We start from the raw sequence: 23,446 nt of genomic DNA on the forward strand, positions 1-23,446 counted from the left end.
GAAGAATGATTTTTTCTTCCTTACACCACTGAAGGGAGTATCGTCGTCGTTCCCAACTACTTGGAAAATTCCGAAGAAGAAGAATCAAACCTCGTGTTGAAGTTGGAGGGTGCTGCACTAGGAGAGAAAGCCCTGATCAACTGGCCCGTGAGCACTCTCTTCTTACTCAGAATGTAATCCACTCCCATAAATGTTACACTAATCAATTAGTTGGAAAGAGTATGATAGCCAGTTTTGAGTGAAGGCTCAAGAAGAGGACCTTCATGAGAAAACTGTAATAGACAACCCCACCCTTCAAATATGGGACATATTTCCTCGTTGCCAAAGTGGAAAACATGATGGTGAGAGTTCTGGAACTTAGCCGCCGCACGGAGAAGTTTCTAGTCTACCTAGATAGAAGCCAGAAAAGGGAAGATGTATATGTAATGAACACCTATGTCTTTGACCAATACCTCGCACAAATAGCGCTCAATCCAGGATAATAATTCTTTAGAAGCCATGGTTTTCCAATGGAGAGACCTAGAAATGAAGCATAAGACAGCATATCAGGAGGGGAGATAATTACAAGAATATCTATAGAAAAAGACTCTAAAAGGAGAGATTATAAAAGGGAAATGATAAAGTAAACCATTAGACTAGGTTACAAATTTATAATGATTGATCCAAAATGTAATGTCCCAATCATATAGTTTATACCACCTAAGGATCTGAAAATCAGCGACCAATTGTGCATCGAACTGGGGTGATAAAATCCCCAGCTTTGGCTTTAGCAACCCCGGGACACCTTTCTAAACTCAATAACCAAATCCGTAATGGCTTGCGGATTAACAGAGCTTGGGTGTGTCCTGGCACATGGATTCTCACACTTCTCTCATAGGTTAGGATACCCTATTCTAGGCTCAAAATGTCTTAGTTAGACATGTTCAACTACATGTATTATGGGTTATGCAAGGGTTAGGTCAAAATTTCCCTCAGCGCGAGTCCGTAGTCCAATGTACTCCACTGGGAATCCTAGGGTTAAGTATGTAGACATGAATCAGATCTTCTTTAATACACCCGGTGGTTCTAGGCTAAGAGTTGGACGTTTTCCCAATCGTAGTGTCACATAAAGGCAACAAAGCCTTAGATAGTCTTACACAGTGCTCACTCCATGGGCAGAATAGGTATGCAAAAATGAATGCCAATGATATGAGAGTAATAGTGCAAATTGGTTCCCCTAGGTGCCTTACGGGGCATTTTCTATGCTGAATTTTTGAGCAAGGAGCTCTCAAGCAAGTAACATATCCTATTTTGGCTATATGGGCAAATTTTAAGCAATATTGAGCCCTTCGCTCAAGAAACTTGTGAACAAACTGGTTATGTATTTTGGTTTTCACTGGAATTTTGAAGTGTTTTTTGCTTTTCAATTTTTTTTACATTTTTCAAGGATTTTTCCAATTTTTCTGTTTTTTACAGTTTTGCAATCATGTGAATAGATCAGATTGTAAGTAGGGTTGAAACTCGGGTCAGGCGGGTCGGGTATTCTGAAACCCTACCCGAGAAATTATCTCGGGTCAGGGCGGGTATAGTTTTCCGGGTTGGTTCGGTTCGAATCGAGTTTTTATTGTTTGGCGTAGGATAGTGACTAATTTCAAAGTTTGTAGAAAACAACAAATCTTCACACAAAAAATCTCTAAATTTATGTCCATCAAGTGGATAGATCTAAAAAGGAAACTATCTTTACACATCACAAATATGATCAACTCAATGAAACAATTATATCAATATATTGGAAGATAATTTGTCATGTGATTGAAGAGTTATTTAAGAAAGCTATAGTATACCCATAAAGAGTTGGTCGGGTTTCGGGTTTTTTCTTCAAACCCCAACTGACCTAAGATTGGATCGGGTTTTTCAACCTAAAACCCTACCCAACCAAGACCCATGATTTGTTTACCCGTCCCATGTTATTTTCGGGTCGGGTCAATGTGGGTCGAGTAAAACCCTACCTAAGTTGAAACCAAATTATAAGCGATGAAATCTTGCGATCTGATTTATTTCATACTATTGTAACTTGTAAGTTCTGGAATTTTTTTATTCACTCGATAAAACTTACGATCAGACATTCCGGGAGTAATCATAAGTTTTGAAACTTACTATTTCTCTGTTAATTACGATCGTACATTTTAACAGTCCCCTAGGTATTAAAAATTTGACAAATCTGATCTGTTGGAGTCAAGCCATTCCCTAGAAGAGTCGCCACTCTATGAAGACAGGCCTCCACCGAGATCTGATGGGCTTATTTTGGTTTGGATTTGGAAAATTATTGAAAAATGACTCACTAAATCCCTAAAATTTTGGAAAATCAATGAGAAAACAGATTTTTAATCCCATACAGATCAAGATCTGATGTAATTACACAGAGTCACCACCTAATAATGTGCCTATGAAATCCCAGGGGGGTGGAAATACAAGAGGGGGGGGGGGGGGGGAGTGAATTGGGTTTCGAAAACTTTTTCCCTAATTAATGCGGAATTAAGAAAATAAAAGCAGATTTGCAATTTCCACTTTTTGATGATGTCAATTACAAGTGATTTTCCAATAAAGCATAGCAATTCTCTCTCCCTTTGGCATCAACAAAAGGTTGGGGCAGGAGACAATTAAAGAGAATAAAATTTTCAATTATTAAGCTCCCCCTAAATCAAGGAAATTATGCAAAATAGAACTCACCCTTTTTAATTATCAAATTCAATTGAGGAGGGTTTAGTTAAAAATGGGGTTTTAAATGAACAAAACAAGTGTTAAATCTCCCCCTTTGGAAATACAAACTCCCCCTATCAAAAATAGAAAACTAAAACAAGCGGGTATACCATATGAAAATAAGGAATTAATCTCCCTCTTAGACAAAAAATCCTCCGCCTATAAAAAAAATACCAATTTTAACATAGTAGGGGTGAATCAAACAATAGAAATGCCAAAGTAGATGAATGCAAACATAACTTAGAACCTTGGGCTTTAAAATCACTAAAACATATTAAAAGTTTAGCACAAGCCCCTAAAGTAAGCCAATTTCAAAATGAAATCAATGTGGGGCTTTGGGAAGCCAAGTCTTCTTGGTCCATAGCTCCCTACTCAACTTAGATGCACATTGAAATTGATGATGGCCAATAAGCCCACAATAATGGCATATAATTGAGGGGTTAGCAAAGCTAGTTCTATTATGTAGACACCTAATTTTGTCAAGGTGCTACCAATGATAGGTTGTCGCGAGGATGAGTTCCATGACGAGCTCGAAGCCCCTGTTCTCTTTCTCTTGATATCTCTCTAGTTCGTGAAACAGGAAATACTTCTTAAAAAAGAATTTGTCCCAAAGTTAAAACTCAAAAGCCCGTTTCCACACAGCACCCGCCTTTTAGGCACAACCAGAAAGCTCGTTTTCACATGGCACTCGCCCGCATTTTAACTTTGAGTAAAAACGTGCAAAATTGCGTACACCATTTCAAAGAATGTAATTAGGTTTGTTGGATTCTCCTTGCCGAAAGAAGTCCAATGGATCTGACCACGGCCGATTTGGGGTCCAAATGAAGGAGTTATGGTTTTTCAAAAGTTCCCGAAAACACCCGAAAAACCATGGAAACCTGATTTCGGGTGCACCGAAATTGCCCAAGCCACTCCAAATCATGAAGTTAGGTTCATAGAATTCTCCTTGCCTCAAGGAGTCCAACAGATCTGACCGCACGCAATTTGGAGTCCGAACGAAAGAGTTATGGCCCGTAAAAACTCCTAAAAATTCCAGAAAATACCCTAAATACCCCCAACCGACCTACTGGTGGCCCTTTAATCAAGGGGTGTGATTTCCAAATCGTAATTTGCATTTTTAGAATCGCACCTTGCGATTTGGGATCTGAGCCTTATAAATAGGGGGAGGGGGTAAGTGTAAAAGGAAGTTTTTTTTTACCAGAAAAGATTTTAATTAAACCAGAAGTCGTTTTTTCAGTAAAAAACCTCTGGTCTTCTATTTTTCCATTGTTTTCAAGAAACATCTGTCCAAACTCTGCTAAAAAACCATAGTTTCTTTACTCGAGAGAGAGAGAGTAGAGAAATACTTAGGGAGCTCACACTGGGCGTCGGCATTTTGCTGAATTTTCGAGGACTCGGAGCGACACCCTCCAACTAACGCCGTTGTTCTCCTTATTTGTCAGAGAACCCAAAGCTCTATTATTCGATTAGCGCCATTGTTCTGCCGAATTTTCGGGGAATGCGGAACTCCATAGTCCGATTAGCACCGTTGTCCTGTCAAATTTTCAGAGACCTCGGAGCTCCACCATCTAATCAGCGTCGCTACACCGCCGACTTTTCAGAAGACGTTCTCGCTCCATTGGTAAAATTACATTTATTTCCCATCTTTCTGCATTGCCGTTATAAAACTTGGTATAGTGTAGTTATAGGGTCCAGGGCTCCTCTTGCCCCGGGTCCTATAACGTAAATCCCATTCCTCTTTTTTGTAAATAGGATTATGTTCCCTCTCCTTATCCCGCCACTCTTTCTCCGGTTCTACCATAGACGAAAGAGATAGAGACGAGAGCCCTCGCGCTCCAATGACGTTGGACAAACGGAGGAAACTAAGACCCACTTTTCTTTCCTTTTCGTCTTTCTCTCAGCTCATCGTTTTAATTGACCCAGTCAAGGAATGTGCTACGTGATTCGGGAATAATCCCTCAGGATCCGTCCCACGTAGTTAACACCCTAACTCTGGATAATACTGAACCGATTTTTTTGTAAATTCATTTCTTTTTCAAATAGGCATTAAGCTTCATCGTAATGAAGAACAAAAAGATGATGATTTCTTGATAAAATTCTTTAAAACTGCAAAGCCAAGAGAAGAGACCAGGTTTACCCGGGCATGAGGGGTGCCTAACACCTTCCCCTAATGTAACCATAACCCTTACTTAGATTTTTGTAAAGACCATTCCTTAACAAACAGAGTAAAATTACAGGTTCTAGGCCCCAACCTAGAGTACAACTTTGGTTACTGCTCCTCCAATGAAACTCAGATCTCTATCCCTGTTTCATCGAAAAAGCAGCCACGGGTTCTAAACCCTAACTTAGGTGGCGACTCAGAGACTCTTTTCTGTGAAATTCGGATCTCGGTCCCAAGTTCACAGAAATCCCAGACAAACAAACACCCCCCAACCTAATGTGGTGATCCCGCGGGCTCTGAAAGGGAAGCGAGAAAAAACCGGCTTCCACATATTATGATATAACATGTTTAGGACTAGAACTAGCCTTTCTAAGGATAATGAAAATGAGCTAGGCAACCTAAGAGGGGGGGGGGGGGGGAATTAGGTTTATAAAAAGTTGTAGTTTAGAAAACCCTTGTTTTAAAGTTCTTCTCTTTAAGATTCACAAATCTATTATCTAGAAAATCATTTGTGATGCAAGAAGGTTAGAATGTTACCAATGTGGTTGCTAAGAGAGAGAGAGAGAGAGAGAGAGAGAGAGAGAGAGAGACAACAAGAACATTGAGATTTATAGTGGTTCGGTCCACAAAAGAGACCTACTCCACTCTTCTTGAGGTCGCACTCAAGGTTGTCCACTATCTGAAGACCACACAACACTTGGCTTCGAGGCTCCTAACAAATACGAGTCTTTAAACTCACCGAGTCTTTAAACTCCGAGTTTTTAAACTCACCGAGTCTTTAAACTCACCAAGGGTAACAATCCTTCTCTTACAATGGTTGATGAAAGAATAAAAGCTCTCAAGCCTCTTGAATAGGCATATACAAATATAGAAGCTTAATAAATGAAAACAATCCTAAAAAGATCACTCTTGGAAGATTTAATGTAATGGCACACTAGAGAAATCAATGAGGAATCTCACATTCAATATCAAGATTGGAGAAGGTGAGAGTTTTTCAAGCTTTGAAGATGGTATCTAGGGTTTCTTAATGCAAGAGTTGTGTTTAGGGTTTCTCAAGAAGTTGTTTAAATTGCAAGTCACAAAGAAAACTCTAATTTTTGGCTTTCAAACGCGTCGCGAACGAAGTGTCGGACGTCTGCCAATTATAGCCGTTTGAAATTAAGACGTGCGTGCCAAAGACAGTCTACGGACGTCCTCAATATTCCGGACGACCGCTGTTTTCTCGGTTATTTTTATCTACCCTTTCAGGGTGCAAACGGACGTCTGCCAGATTTCCGAACGACCGCATTTTCCTCGGTTATTTTTCAAAGGTGCAGACGGACGTCCGCCAATATCCCGAACGTCCGTAATTCCTCTAGATATTTGAACTTATATTTCTTGAGGAAAATTACTACGGACTTGAACCTACTATGAGGAGTGTGATTCCTAGAGTTGTTTAAGTTTATTCTAGGACTCCCTAATGTGCCATATACCCAATCAATCAAGAGAGACATACAATACTAAGTTTCATGAGATCAACTTCTCTTCTGGGCTTCTTGAGTCTTTGATCTTCTCGTTCAATCTTTTCGTTGTCTTCGATTGACCTTTTAGTCTGTGATCGTTGAGATTCCAAAAGTCACTTGTGATGTTCATGATGTCTTGCTTGAATTCATCGCATTAACTTGTTCGTATCATATGCAAACAACTTGATGTACTCAATCAATATGGGTTTGGTTTCAATCAAAACATTGGTGAGCGAAAGCCTTCCGGCTTACATTCTCCCCCTTTTTGATTGATGGCAAAACCCAAATTGATTGTGAAGTAGAAGCTAAAGATATGTAACATATAAAGCTTACTCCCCCTCAACAGAAGCTCCCCCTTAATAGATGCACCAGTTAGTATAGGAAACTTCTAACTAAATCATATAGTTTGTGCAAGCAATCAAGTTATATATGTATTTCTCCCCCTCTGACATAAGCAAAAAGGGTTCCATTCAAGAAACAATTAGGTAACGAGATAATGGTATGATGAGATACATTTTAGAGCATTGCAAGCCATTCAAATAGATCAAAATATTGCAGACTATTTAACCATATCAACCACATCCATTGGTCAGTGAGGCAAACATCTAAAGCAACCATATAGGGTTCAAACCATCCACGCATAAGATATGTCAGCCACACAATAAAAACCATAAATTAGCTCCATGTCAGAGCATATCAACCATCAAAATGAGTTCAAGCTATGGCATCCAACAAACCATAGCAACCAAAATTAGGAGCAATAAAGCCCCAAGAGTAGTATCAAGTGCAGTGCAGAGAATGTAAAAATAGTTTGTGAAACCTGAATAATACATGCCAGAGAGATAAAAATAGAGGATCAGAGTGCAGGCATGCAAGTAGGACTCCAAGTCCTAATTCTCGAGTGGTGGTGAAGTGGGCGACGCGGCACCAAAACGTTCCTCAACCGCATTGAATTCCTCATGAAGATGTGTCACGTCCAGTGACAGGTCTGTGATAAAGCCAGTAAGGCATCATAATGTGCCTTGTTCTCCAAACGAAATTGCTCTACAGAGTGCTGGAGCATATCATAGTGATGAACGAAGGAGCCCTGGAGACTACGGTAGAGGATGTCAAAATCACGTGTGTGGACCCCCAGCGGCCTCTTGGATCATTCACATGTGAAGGAAACTTCTACCAAGGAACTCTCGAAATGGTGCCACCCTCATAGCATAGCACGAGTGGCGATATAAAAGAGATACCTCTCGATTCGGAAACAAGTTCGGATTCGAAACGTACCTAAACAAACTCAGAGTCGCCATCCATGGTATATGGCCATGGATCCTTAAACAAATATGCTCTGTATACCATGGATAACCAGAAATGAATGGGTTCATGCCTGATTACGAATGGAGAAGGTCTGAAGAGCACCCCCAATTCGCCCGAGTACGAACACTTGGTCTCTTATGCCGTTTATTATTAACTTTGAAAAGTTTTAGATGAAAATCATATGAAATGGGAACAATTTTCAGGAATCGTCTACCTAAACATGCATTTCCTGAGAATAGAAATAATAAATATACAAAATACATGAAAGAAATGTGTCACCTAAGCACAGCTAGATTATGAGTGGCATACCTAATGGGTGTCTAAGTTCTGGCGGACAAACACATGCATATTACAGCTAAATGTATAAGGTCTGAACAAGATGTAACGAATATGATAAGTAGAATAAGCAGGACAATAAAATAATAAGTAAATGAGATATAATAAGCAGTAAAAGCGATAAAGTAGTAAAAGAAATATAGCTAAGCATATAAGCAAGAAATAATAGACTGGTAAGCAGTAAAGATTTACAGCTAAGCATCAAATAAGAAAATAATCTCGATCTGAAAGAAAAAAACACAAGAAAAATGATAACCACAAATACAAAACTCTAAAAAGAAACATTAACAACAAATCCTAAGGCTCTAAAATTGTCCTCGACTCTTGGATAGTCTGATATTCATCCAAGCAGCCTACGTATCCCCGCCTCCACAAGAATCAGAGGGAAGTAGTTCTTCGTACTTATTATAAACTAAAATGCCTAAGACATCTAGACTTCTATCATAAACTTGACCTAAAAGACTGGACTAGTTATTAAGGCTTCTTTAACGCTTATTTAAATTCCAATGGATTTTGGATTTTAGGACACCCTATATGCCCTAACTAAATGCCGGCTAGTCCTAAGCTAATGCAGGTGATTCCTATAACCTATGTGCACTAGGCTGTTTCCTATGGAAAATGAAGGGCGGACTAACGCATCCTATTCTAGTCATCAGTTGGCGATGTGGATCTCCAACTGACCGGACAGAGGCGTTCCTATAACTCTAGGACAAACTCCTAACTCTAAAGCAAACACATAACTACAAACACACTTTACCTAAGACATACTCCTAACTCTAGAGGAAGAGATTTTTGGAAAAATAAGTTTTTAAAAGATTTACAAAGTTTGGCTGGACTTGGGATAAGATCCCAAGCTGCACTACGTACCTCGTGAGAGCGGATCAAGCCAACGTAGTTCGGAATATATTCTGAGATAAAGATGCTAAACAAGTAAACATGTGTGATTCACAAACAAGTAAACTAGCGTGCTCACAAACAGATACACCAGCGTGGTCACAAACAAGTAAACTAGCATGATCACAAACAAGTGAAACGTCAATAAGATAAAAACATGTCTAAAGGAGGTGACATCCGTAAAACAAATGAGATAAAACTTTTCTCCAAAAGAAAAGGGCAAGCAAGATAATGAAATTGAGAGAATCCTATACTATGATAGAGGGTTTTCTAAAAGATTTAGAGAATCTTCTAAAAGAAAAGAAAATAGAGAGGAACACTATATGGACTAAGCTAGTCCTCCAATGATGGGCTTGGGATGACTCCTTCATCGCCCTTGCAATGAAGAAGGAAAACAAATCTAAAAGACTTTGTCAGCCTCTAATAAAAGGAGAAAGGAGGTAAAGAATTCGGTTTGCATTTGGGCATAAACAATATAAGACTTCTAAGAAAATATATCCACAGACTCTAAGGCGTTTGAGATAAAATCTTAAAAACATGGGAGATAAAATTGCAAAGCCTCAAAACAGACCATGCATATCATTTAGAAACTAAATAACTGGAGTAGATAAAATCTCAAATTTTTATGAAATATTCTTTAAAATAGTTGGAATCATCTAATGGTATGGCATAGTAAAGATTTAGGTAAACATCAATCCCGGAGCACTCCTAAAGCTATTAAAATGTCAGAATATCCTCAAGTTATATTTTCTCAGGTAATGATTATCCCCAAAGGGAATATTCGACAATCATGTACATTAGAGAATATACAACAAGTTATTCAATTATTCAGAACTTCTTTGACTTATATTTATTCATACATTAATTACCCCAAATTATGATAAGTAATATGACAAATCACATTTACAATTCAACTATTCACTACGCTAAACAGATTATTCAAGATTTCTTCAAATTATATCTATGTATGTAATGGAAACTCCTCACACCATTAGAATATTATTACATCATACTTATTGTGATGAGATTTTTAGCAAGTATATGCAACAAATCTTTAAAACAACATTAAGCTATGTCATTTCTACTTGGTCGCTATTTATATCAAACTACATTCAGTAACTAAAATGATCAATTGAACTTTTTATTAATTGGACAACACAAAATTACTCTAATTATTTTAGGATTCAAGGCTTTAAAAGAAACTTTAGAAAATCCAATCAAATATTCAACTAGCTATGGACAACTCCATTTTATGACCCAATTAAAGATTCGAGATTCTTGCTCATCTTTTAGAACCGTGCGAACATAATCATGCACATAACTCATTTTATTATTGTAATGATTTAACAAGATCGTTTCCAGCCCTAAAAAAAAATTAGACAAAACAATGAGAACAAAGAAAATAAAATCAATTTTGACTAGTTGCTAAACATAGTAGGGCTGCTATCAACCCAGCAAAGGTAAGAGAAAAATTATTCCTTTTCAACTGTAGATAAAATTTGGGGTATGAGTTACGAGTGTGATCCAAAACAGGGCTAATCTCCAAAACAACGGTTGAAACAAGAACTACAAGAATTTTATCAATTTGCTCAAGATACAAGGGCTGATCCAAAAGCAGGGACTGAAGCAAGGACCATAAAAATGAGGGGCTGAAACAAGGGCTATAGAAAATAAGGGCTGAATCTGTTGAGATGAACATCCCAGTATAAAAAGTGAATCAATTAAAGGATCACATGGCATGACACTATGAACACAATATATGGCAATAACAGGCGCATTCATGATCACATCATATCCAAGCATACTTCTAGAAAGAAATATAACGAAAATTTGTAATCAAATATTCAGAAATGAACTAAAATTTATGATAGAATGCCCACAGAACTAAAACAAAACTTAAATCTATGGTAAAGAGACCATAAAGTTGAAAATAAAACATTGATCTATGATGTAATGACTATAAAACCAAAATATAATCTAGATCCATATTAAAATAATTATCAGCTCAACGATGAGACTTAAATTCATAATTGATAATGATAACAAGCTAAATATCTAAGCCAATCTTTTAAGAGCAGAAAAGAAAAATGAGATTTCATAAATTATAAACAAAGAAAATCTTACATGAGTTGGAGAAACGTACCAGTTGATTAGATCGAGCAAAGATTTGCAGAGATCTCTTCTCTTGAATGAAATTTCAACTCTTTCTGTCTTTCTCCTAGAGTCGGATTGAAACTCTAAAGGTTTGCTCGGAATTAGAGAAAATTCAAAATTGAACCTTGCATCGGAGCTTCACCGAAGCACGGCCAAAGTTTAACCGGAGAAGAAAGGTGAGAAGGCTAGGGATTAGTGCTTAGATCGGAGAAATTCGACCGGAAAAAGAAAAAAATGGCCAGAGAAGATGGATTGAGGCTTGGATCTAGGGTTTGGACAATGGAAATATGTTTTAATAGTGAAAAGAGAACAAGTAACAGCCACAAAAGCTTGTAGGCGCAAACAACAGAACAATTAAAGAAGAAGAACATGTTCGGCAGGAGTTTTGACCGGATTCCGGCATAACTTGCCGGAGAAGAAAGATCGAGATGGTTAGGGTTTGAAGGTAAAACAGCAGCTCTAAGGCTCTTCCAAAGTTTTAAGGGAGCAAGAACTAGAGAAAACAGGTTTTAACAATGAAATATACACAGTTGCTAGAATTTGACCGAATTCCGGCAAATTCCGCCGGAGAAGATGAGGGAAAAGCTAGGGTTTCAATTAAGATCTCTCTTCCTTTCTCTCTTTCTCTCCCCTGTTATTTTTCCCCAAACGAAAAATATCAAGAGCCTCCTCTCAGATCTCTAATCGAAGCCTTTTACTGGCAAAAAAGGTTGTGCTAACATTAGAACCCCCACAGTTTGGTATTTGCACTCCCTCTTAACTGTCGTTTCTCTTTATTAGTGTATGAGTACTTTCCCTGGCTTGCTTTTCACGAAAAATCAGAGCCTTCCTAGAATTTTTTTTTACAAAAAATGAAGAGCCCAGTCCACCCTAATCGGCTATATTAAATAGCAACGGGGTTGTGCTCACATCAGCACCCCCTAGCTTTGATATCCCCACCTTGTGTTTGTCTTTTTTCTCTTTTAATCATCTATATATGGGGCTGATATTAGCACACCCTTAGTTTAATAAACTACCCTCTCCCTTTGAATAGTCCACTTTAAAAAACGGGGTAGTCCATCTTTTAGAAACCGGTAACATACTTACAACCCCCATCCTTATCTAAACAGCCCTTTGATATATTTATAACGACTCTTTACTCTATAAAGGGCTAGGTATAATAAATGGGCCCTTGGACAGCCACTTTTAAGATGATTCAGCCCCCTTCTTCTACACTAGACAGGCCCTCCTATCTATTATATTCCACTACTTTCTATTTTACTACAAAAGGGATGATGACTTGGGTAGATTGTACCCTTTTAAACAAACAAACATGCATGCTCCTCTTTCTTCCCGAATAGACCTCTTTTGTGTGTTTAATTTTTCCGAAAACAAAAGACCCCCTCAAACCCCAATTCGAGGGCATTTTATAAAAAATTAGATATTCGCCGCCCCGATCTTCCTATAGACTGCCTCATCTAGTGCAATTTGACTATTATTCATTCATTTTCTTATAGGGGTAGTGGTTTGGGAAGCAATTGGGGGCAGTCTTTTGGCTCTTGTTGTTGGTGTTACACATGTGGTTGGTATTGACACACACCCCTTCTCCAAATTTCCACCTTGAAATTGATATTGGCACTTCTTCAGCTTCATTAGTAACACATTCAATTTGTCTTTTCCACCATTTTCACTCGTTTTTTCTAAAATTTTGCGGACACCTTATTGGGGTTCTAAACTACGCTAGGATGAAATTTTGGGACACTAATTCACTTATTTTGAGGAGTTTTTATTAAAACATAAAATTTAGGATTCGGTCAAAATGGGGTGTCTACAATGTGCTGTGCAGGTGAAAGTAGGAGGAGCAAAACCTCCAGTATAGGGATATGGATGTGGACGTACTGGATCAACAGTAGGAGCATCGGGAGCATCGGCCTCATCGGCACTGTCCTCTGGAACATCAGGACCACCATGCGCAGGAATGTTCTCTAAAAACTGAGGAATGCGCATCCTACGGAAAGTAGTTTGGTCGATATCTATAGTGGTGTAGCAGAGGATTTGACAATCTCAAGAGGAATGTCAAGGAATTGAAACAACCGGTTCAAAAGAAGACCGTAAGGAAGATGAGTGTGTGCCTTTGTAGGGACCTTTGCCATATGTCAAAAAATGATATATGCGAGACTGACAGGGGTGTTTGTAAGGAGAGCAAATGTAAGAAACGCCTCTAGAGGGCGTACCTCGCACTTATACCCGGCCCGTGGGGTGATGTTATTGTAAATGATCAGGTGGTAAATACGGGCAGTCTCAGAAAGGCCATGGGTCTTGACCTGAGTGGATGGATCATAGGCTTTACAAATGCCTGAGAACACGGTGAGAGATGAGATACCGGTGGAATCAATGTCATCATTTGGCCAAAAATAAACTTGGCCTCCATCATTGGAAAGTTCAAAGACATTGGCAAATTCGTCTAGTGAAAGAGTTACCTTTTTATGACGAACTTAGGTAGTAAGAGTCTTGTTTTCAATGGAAACTCGAAAATCTGTATAAAAATCATGAACGAGAGAGGGATATACGCACCACAGACTGTAAGAGATGATACTTTCCCATCCAAGAGTGGTAAAGTCGTTTACGAGTGGAAATCGTTCGTAAGCCTCGGCGTCGACGCGTTGCCCGCTCAGAATCTTTCTCTTTGGGATTTGTTGAATCATGAGCTCCGAATAGGTTTGAGGAGGCGGCGGTGGAAGAGAGGGAGATCGATCTTGATCGCGAACATGTTTTCCCTTGTTTCTTCCTCGTGAGGAACCTTTGCCTTGAGCGGTGCGAGATCGAGGCATAATATAAGAATATAGAGGAAGAGGAAAATGAAAAACGCGAAGATGGAAAGAGAAAAATCAGCCGGATGAAGCAAGCACGCTGAAGGAAGCAAAAATTCGGACAAATCGGTGCCGGACGAAGGATGGACTCGGAGGAAGTAAAGGAAGAAAGAGGAGAAAAGGTAAAAAGATAAGAAATGAAAGTGAAAATGAATTTTTAATCCATCGTCCGCGCTTCATCACTTTATCCCGGACGTCCGGGAGACAGCTGGCGTCCGTTCGCCCAGAAAACTCAAAATGAGCAGATTTGACTTATACAATCCAATTTTGAGTAGATGCTTTTATATTTTGAGTGTACTATCAAACTAAAGGTGTGTGAAACTAGTGATCATAAAAATTATACAATTGTCACACATAATAGCCAAGGAGACTTGCCCACACATCAAACAATCAGATTTCAATGATAATTATCAAGTTCCAAAACAAGAGACATACTCCAAGTATTCAAGCCACTACGAATGTCACAAAAACGATCTTCATTAAGAGGTTCTGTGAAAATATCCGCTAATTGATCATTGGTGTGAATGTATTCAATTGAAATGTCTCCTTTTGTAGAGTGATCTCTCAGAAAGTGATGTCTAATCTCAATGTGCTTGGTTCTTGAATGCTGAATGGGATTTTTAGTGAGATTAATAGCACTAGTGTTATCACAATGAATAGGTACACATTTCATGTTTAAACCGAAATCCAATAAAATAATTTTCATCCAAAGAATTTGAGCACAACAAGCACCAGCCGCAATATACTCGGCCTCAGTAATAGATAGGGCAACAAAGTTTTGTTTCTTACTGAACCAGGAGATAAGTGATCTCCCAAGAAACTGACATGTTCCACTTGTGCTCTTCCTATCTACTCGACAACCAGTAAAGTCGGCATCAGAGTAGCCTTCTAGGTCAAATGAATCATATTTACCGTACCATAAACCAAAAGAGGGAGTACCTCTCAAATATTTAAAAATTCTTTTAACTGCAAACAAATGGGACTCTCTTGGGTCCGATTTAAAACGTGCATATAAGCATACACTAAACATGATGTCAGGTCTACTAGCAGTTAAATATAAAAGACTACCAATCATACCTCTGTATTTCTTTTAGTCAACCTTGGGACTACTATCTTCTTTAGATAGTTTTGAAGATGTGCTCATAGGAGTGGGTGTGGACCCCGATCTCGAGGACGGTGGTGAGGACACTAGATCCCCGTGGCCTCTGAGATCTACACATATGAAGGAGAACTCTACCAAGGAACTTGCGAAAGAGTGCCCTCACAGCATGAGTGTCGATGTAAAATGAGATACCTCTTGATTCGAGGACTAGCCCGAAACCGAGACGTACCCGAAACAAAGAAGAGTCACCATCCAAGGTAGTCGGCCTTGGAACCCATACAATACTCTGTTGCAACGGATAACCAGAGATACAAAAGTCCGTGCCTGATGACGAATGGGGAAGGTGTTAGGCGCCCCCAATTCACCCTAGTGCAAGCACCTGGTCTCTTATGCCATTTATTATTAACCTTGAAGAGTTTTGGGCGAAAATCATGTGAAATGGGAACGAATACCCCCGAGATAACGTCTACTCAAGCATGCATGTCCCGGGATGGGAATAATAAGCACACAAATAAATAAATAAGTGTCACCTAAGCATAGCTAGGTTATGAGTGGTATGCCTAATTAATGTCTAAGTTCTGGTGGACAAACACATACATGCTACAGCTAAAGGTATAAAGTCTGTACAGGAAAGTAAGAAAACACAACAAAACACACAACACGATTCGACACTACATGCGATACGACACGACAAACCCTAGACTCTAATGTGAAGTTTGACTCAGACCAGGATGGTCATCCCGGCTGCTCTACGTATCCCGGCCTCAGGAAGAATCAGAGTCAACGTAGTTCGGTGGCCTATTCTAAGCTACGATGCCTAAATGTGCCTAGACCACACTAGACTCGACACAACACGACTCGACTCATGTTTAAGTTGTTTAAGTATTTTAGACTTACCTATATGGTCCTAAACTAATGCAAGTAAACCCAGTCTAACGCAGGTGGGCCCTACATCCTATGTGTAACTAGGCTGGATGTCCTAAGGAAAATAACGGGCTAACTAAGTACATCCTAATTTAGCCATCGGCTCGACTAAGTGTCTAACCGACCACGACTCGAGGCCTCCTAACTCTAGGGACACTCATTCGACAAGATACACAAAGCATCCACATATCCAGGACAAACTCCTAACTCTAAGACACCCCAAATATCTAGGACAGACTCCTAACTCTATAGGAAGATTTTTTTTCAAAAACTGTTTGCAAGGTTTGCTTAAGGAATTTTTGTATTTTTGGAAGATTTGAAAATGTTTATTTTGAAGGTTTGACTGGACTTGGGATATGGATCCCAAGCTGCCTACGTACCTCGTAGAAAAGGATCAAGCCAACGTAGTTCGGAAACAGACTCTCCTAACTACTCTCCTAATGATTCATGACTTTTGAGAATATTTTTGAAAGTTGTTGATTTTTGTTGTTTTTGAATTTTCATGTTTTCAAGTGTTTTTGAGTTTTTAAAGTGTTTTCACCCTTTTAGCCAAAGGGAACCCACATGTCTGCACCCCGTGACCCACAGCATGGAAGAGTGTCAGTGCTAAGGGCTGAATCCCTAGAGCTAAAAGAAAACTCCTATCTAAAGGCAGACTCACAAAAGAAAAGGACAGACTCCTAAACATCTATAAGAGCAGGACAGACTCAGAAGATTTGCAAAGGTTGGACAGAATCCTATACTTTGCAAGGGTTGGACAGAATCCCATGACTTGATGAAAGGTTAGACAAAATCCTAGCTCCCTATGATGATAGGACAAACTCCTGAAAGACTGAGTCCTATGCTAAAAGACTGACTCTCTAGCTAAGGACAGACTCATATACTAAAGGACTAACTCCTAACCTGGTAACTCTAAGAGAGGAGTGCAAATCAGACTGGGCAAGTCTCCTAGAAGAAAAGTAGATAGAGAAAGGTGCTAGTGAGACTGGGCAAGGCTCCTAGACAAAGAGGTGGGCTCCAAGTATCCTTATCATTGCCCTCGCAATGATAAATAGGATGGGGTAACTGACAGACTAAGTTAGTCTTCCACCAATAGGGGGTTTTAATGAAGAGACTTGGGTAGTCTCCTATGGGTAAACTCTCTAATGAGACAAAGCCTGTTTCTAAAGAGTGTGACTTTTACCATATGAGACATAGCTTGTCTCCAAAAGGGGAGGCTCCAAATAACTCTTTCATTGCCCTTGCAATGAGGAAATACCTAATGTCTAAGGATGTCTAAAAGACTAGGCTAGTCTTCTAAATAAAAGAGGGGAGTGGTAATAAGACTGAGCAAGTCTCCTAAGGATGGGCTTGGGCTAACACCTTCATCGCCATTGCAATGAAATAGGGCTTGCTAATGTTCAAGGGTATCTATAAGGCCAAATACTTTCTCCTAAAGAAGAGGAAAGAAGACATAGGGTACTACCATAATCCGGTATGTCCATCTAAAGATGGGTTTGGGCTAACGCCTTCATCGCCCTTGCAATGATAAGGGCTAATGAATAACAAGGGAAAACATCTAAAAGACTAAATTAGTCTCTATACAAGGGAAGAAAAAAGAGGAAATAAGGGTTGATATATGGACTAAGCAAGTCCCCTAAAAGATAGGCTTGGGATGACTCCTTTATCGCCCTTGCAATGAAGAGCTAATTATCTAGAAAGACTATGCTAGCTTCTAATTGTAAGGAATCAAAATCATGTGAAATATCTCATAACATAACCATCAACCATTACAACTTCTTAAATCATCTTGTGTCTCAAGAGAAAACAATAAAATTCTGTACTATTTAATCCCTCAAAGAAACTAACACTATAAACACGTATACACAATTGAATTTTCAAGGACCTTGATAAATATTCCAAAAATGTACACCTAACAATAGAAAAAAAACTTACTAACAGTAACATCACAATATGACCAAACTTAAACTCTTAGTCCTTGAAGTTTAACGAATTCATCTCTACCTAACATCTATATTATAGTCACAACTATGTCTAAAACCTCAAAAAGTCTCATAACCAGAACTAAAAATTTAATAATATATCCTTTAATGGTCTAATATCTCTTCACAACTGGTTTACATCTTCGAACTAGCTTTGAATATAACTGACACTAATAAGGCATAAGACAACAGTAGAAGATGAATTTTGCAATGAAGTAAATGGATTAATGTATGAAGGGTTGTCAAGTTCTAAAATCAGGTTTTATATTTTGAAATGAAATACATTCATCATTTATATGAAAGTAAACTCATCGCCTTGTATTATATATGTACCCCCAAATAGAACGTTTACTTCATATATATGTACTCTCAACAGAATTTTGTGTTAGCCTTTTCTATCAGACACAATTTCCCTAAATAAATAATCGTAAAATTGACAAAGTGTTACTACCCATTGTTGAAATAATAGTTGACTGAATTTACACAATATCAAATGGGAATAATCAATGCAACTATGACGAGGGCACTAAAATCATTAGATGATAAAAACTTTTGAAAGATAGAATTTCTTAACAGACAACCAGACCAAGCTTTTCAAACTTCCAATAAAATCATTTGAGTAATATAACCCGTTTAAACGTCTATAACTGTTAATTCAACCAAGTCATACCATTGATAGCCTATATGGCCTCAATACTGTGAGTATATGTTTCTAAAGATCATTTCAATAAAATAACCTTACCACCACTACATAGCTTATACCATATCTACCATACTGAATATAACTCATACTCCCAAGTTTTCAAAGTCAAACACTCTAGAGCAGAATCATGCCCACTAAGACCAATCAATGGTTGCTGTCAGGTTAGAGCATCACAAAGGTGACATCCCTTTTTGAAAAGACATTAAAGCTGAAACCAATATGCCAGTAAGAATTTTATCATACCAATTTGTAACATAAGGCACTGGAATATGGCAACAAAAGGTAAAGGGCAAGACTAAAACCAAACCTACACTTCAGTCAGAGAAGAGATTCTGCACATCTAATGTCATCACACTGGTAACAAATCAATTAAATGTTCAAGGCTCCATTCCAGCCCTCGTTTGAAACATTAGTTCATATGACTTCTGACTTTATTATATATGAGGAGCATGACTTTTGTACAATCATTTCACTAACAAGAATTACCTTGAAAAGCTCCTTTTTATTTAAAACACACATGTCAAAATCAACTTTACTGTTACATTGAACGAAACACGTTTCCTATCAGTTCAAATATCCTGCTACCCTCACAATTCTTGAAAGTTTTTATTTCAGGTTGTTACCAAACAGTGCTGGAAATCTGAATTTTCACATTTTTGGGGTGCTTAAGCCCAGAGTTAGCTGAATATACCAACTAGAAAGTTGTAGATCTTTTTTAATAGATACAAATGCATATAAATTTTATTAAATTTGGATAAGAATTGAGTGTGTTATGCTCATTTCAAGTTTCTACAGAAAAGTGGGTTCAAATAGGTGGTTTCTTGTTTTCCAGCAACGTCCGGCGGGAATTAGCCGGAGCTCCGAACATAAAGGTTTTAGGGGATTTAAAAACAATTTTCATGTTTTGTACAACTCCCAATTCTAAGTGTGTAAAGAGATATACTCATTATCTTTTGATAAGAGTAAGAACCCATTCATAGGCCAAAGAAATAAAATGTCCTTACACACACATACACTCTCACACACATATTCAGACACACATACATATGGATATACATACTCATAGACACATATACACTTACACAAGCTTAACTCACACACTCACAGACACACACATATGCACACACAATCATACACATACACATTCACACACAGAACCACATGCACACACACACACACACACACACACACTTACAACCACACACACACACACACACACTCACACACATATACACACAAAAATTTCAAAAAGAATCATACTCAAATTAAAATCAAAGGATCAGATCCCCATCCTAATGTCATTCAAATATAAGCCTCAAAACCAGCAGTCAAGATGAAACCAAAAATGGAAACAATGCTCAAAAGAGGATGACAAGCTGAAATCATGTGACTGTCAAAACGTGAATGAACTAATATCCTTATACATAATTATGTTCTTCATGTTAAACCTGTTTACTTTGATTCACTAGCTTCATGCAACATGTTATGAACAAACAAATGGCAACCTAGTTTCATACACTCAGTTCATATCTGCATACATTCAGATTTCAGGTTATGCTAACTATTTTTAAGTTATAAGCTAACTGTTTTTAGGTTATATGTTTGCTGATTCCAAGTTCTGCACTAACTATTTTCATGTTAGTTGATCTAAGTGTTGTTATTGGTAATGAGACCTGTGACATTTATCAAAACAATTAGACAATATCACTACTAATTTAGTTACACTCATATTTAAAACAACTACATAACCTGATGACATAATGAAAGCCACTTGATTTTACTGTTTTAAAATCTCCCAGGAATACTAATTGACCATCCACAACTACTTGGTAACTTGATGAAAAACATAATAATAAGCATTCAACAGGTAGACCATGATCATCTATAAATAAGTGCACCTAAGGTTTATAAATGAAAGCCATTTATTGAGTCCAACACACTCAGTAACACAATGAAAACCATGATATAAGACATTCAGTAAGCGGTCATGTTGAAAATTTCTAAAAGAAATCATGAGCTTTCAATAGGAATTGTTTTACAGACTTAAACTCATTATGCACAGATAGGTAGCAATCTATACAATCCCTAAGTTGAAAAGGAATCTCAAGTACACACATTGCAGCTAAATTCTGTTTATGATAGCACACACCTACCACAGCCCTTGTTATGATATCACACTTTATAAACACAAACCCACACCATAATTCAATCCAAAACTATACAAGGGGTATTCTCTACAGGCTTTGTGATAGAAGTGTATGCCTATATCATGGTTTACATTATCAAATTACATATTCTAATTACATTTAAATTTCAAAGCTGTAAGCTCCACAAATAATATGAAAGCCAATGTAACAAAAAAGCATGTCAAGGTATACTTCCTACTATGCAACAGAAAAGAAGTGGGCTCACCCTATCATTTTATCAATGAATCCACTCAAATGAAGAATATACTAAGTACACTAGAATGCTTTACAATTGGATTACACTAAAATCATAATGAGTTTAGTATCATTTTCTAAATGAAATTTCGAACAGGAGAGAATAATAGTATTTGTTGTCCAAAATGCCATTACTACAACATAAAAAATAGAACGACATCTAAGGCCTTTGTCATGGCATTTTCTCTTCACATGCACTGACTTAAGAGAAGACAAATGAAAACATCTGCCAAGAAACCACACGAATAATCTTTATAAAACAAGAAAAAAAAGTGAAAAATTTAGAGGGTTGCTTGAAACAAAACAGGGTTAGAGTTCCATCTTCTCCACTAAAGTCATTTAGTAAACAACATATGCATATACATTTGGAAATAGTAAAAATACTACCATGTCCACAAGCCTAAAATCAATTAGAATCAAAATAAAACTACATATATACTTGACATCTGCAACTCAAAGAATGTGTTGAAACACAATCAAAAGATGACCACTAAAAATCTAAATGGATAAGGGCATTCTTCAAATAGAGTGCATTAAGTTGAAACTAATGCATCATCAAATATTATAAAAGATTCCAGTCCATTAATTACTTTAGGCCAAAGATTTGATAAGAAAAAGTATTGGAGTATCTAAATCATGGGATCAAGGTACATCCAACTAATCATTCAATCAATTACCATCCGACAATTGTAACTGATAATTTTTTCTCATTCGAAGTACATGTTAAGTATAATCCATTTGTAAAATGAACAAATTGAAGTTAATGTTAAACATTTGAAACTCACGTAATTAACAGGATACCATAAAAATCCACTCATGCCTATAATCATCATCATAACAATGACAAAAACGTCCAAGCTCAATAGCCTAAACTTTGTTCTAATTGGACTACCAAAGTTTAATTGCAACAACAGCCCTTTCATGCTATTGCCTTAACCTTATTACACCTTGGGGTGAACATGGATCCCTATAAGAGCTGCATTTACTAGTTGTCTTACACCACACCCCTTTTTATGGCCTGCCAAGTGATTAAATAATCTCACACTATTTAAAACCTTACACTAATTAGAGAACAAGCCAAACAAGGTAAACTAGTGTGAAAACCAAAATATAATAGCATTGAGCATCCACAAAAATACGGCTTACACTAAATTTATAAAATTATACATTAGGCTCTCTTCTAAATGACCTAAAAGGGCAATTTCAATGAAAATACTACCCAAACTAGAATAAAAACATGCTCTGAATTTATGAGCGAATGTGCTAAAAAAAATGTTGCAAATTTCACTTGAAGTTATTATTTTTATCAGCTAAAAATCATTCCTCTTAATGATTTTTAAGCATACTATCATGTAAACAATGATACATTAAGAGTGAATTTAGCATAAGTTACAAAACGTAACAAGGATAATTAGAAAAACTCAATTCAAAACATGTAGCTTTTAAAACTAGAGCAATTTCCACATGGATTTACTTTTGCTCAAATCAGTTTCATGAGTCTCTTAAAGTCTTCTAATCATTCATTCACATCTAGGTCCATAAGATAACACTAATATCAGAATGAGTAATCTCAGCCATATGATGGAAAAACATACAATAAATTGAAAATTTCTGAAATATTGAATTACAATTACACACATACCTGATGAAATCCTCTTACACAAGAAATTGAAGATGATGAATGCCTGATTGATATGAGCTGAGAGTGATGCTATTATAACAAGATGTTCTGCTTGCTTAAAATTCTTCAAGATCGTCAAAAATTGCATAAATCTCCAAAAAGAAAATCAAATCGAAGAATTCTGAAACAATCAGAGCTTAAAAATATTTTTTGTTGAATTATTCTCTTTCTCCTTATTTTCTTTGCTCTCTTTTAAAGCTCTGCTAGTAGATCCGAGGTAAACTCCTTGATTTAAACTAAAAGCTAGGGTTTTGAAGCTTTGATATGAGGTTTGATGAAGGAATAGGAAGAAGAGAATTATGCTAGGACGAAATCTAAGTAAAGAAGAAGGATCGGCCAGAGTCTTGGCCAGAATCTCGCCGGTGATTTGACCAGAAAAGAGGAAGAGAAGTTAGGGTTTCGGTAGATTTGGGAATTTTGCAAAGATTTTCTGTCTCTCTCTCTCTCTCTAATCAAGGAAATAAACCATAGATTAAATGAAAAACGAAGGCTTAGCTGGTATTTATAAGCAAAATAGGATGTTGATATTGGCACTATTATTTTTGATAGGCGCGCCGTTGCGCGAAAATTAATGGGCGCACCACTGAATCGTGTCCTATTCCAGCCGGCTCTGCACCTTCCAGGATAAATCACCCTCCTTCTGCATTTGCACTACGCTTCTATCGCAGGTCGT

At 37.6% G+C, this 23,446-nt stretch overlaps 1 long non-coding RNA gene across 1 annotated transcript; it reads right to left on the reverse strand.

Moving 5' to 3' along the window:
* Positions 1 to 187: 187 nt before the first annotated feature.
* Positions 188 to 23,227, reverse strand: LOC143855877 (uncharacterized). Its single transcript, XR_013238085.1, has 2 exons — positions 22,735 to 23,227; positions 188 to 519 (listed from the first exon to the last, which is right to left on the reverse strand). It is a non-coding gene; the product is annotated as an uncharacterized LOC143855877 (long non-coding RNA).
* Between the last annotated feature and the right edge of the window lie 219 nt (positions 23,228 to 23,446).

The sequence above is a fragment of the Tasmannia lanceolata genome, unplaced genomic scaffold (genome assembly GCF_043159265.1).
Source record: "Tasmannia lanceolata isolate RefF3 unplaced genomic scaffold, GAP_Taslan_0.1 ptg000003l, whole genome shotgun sequence".
NCBI classification, from domain to species: Eukaryota; Viridiplantae; Streptophyta; class Magnoliopsida; order Canellales; family Winteraceae; genus Tasmannia; species Tasmannia lanceolata.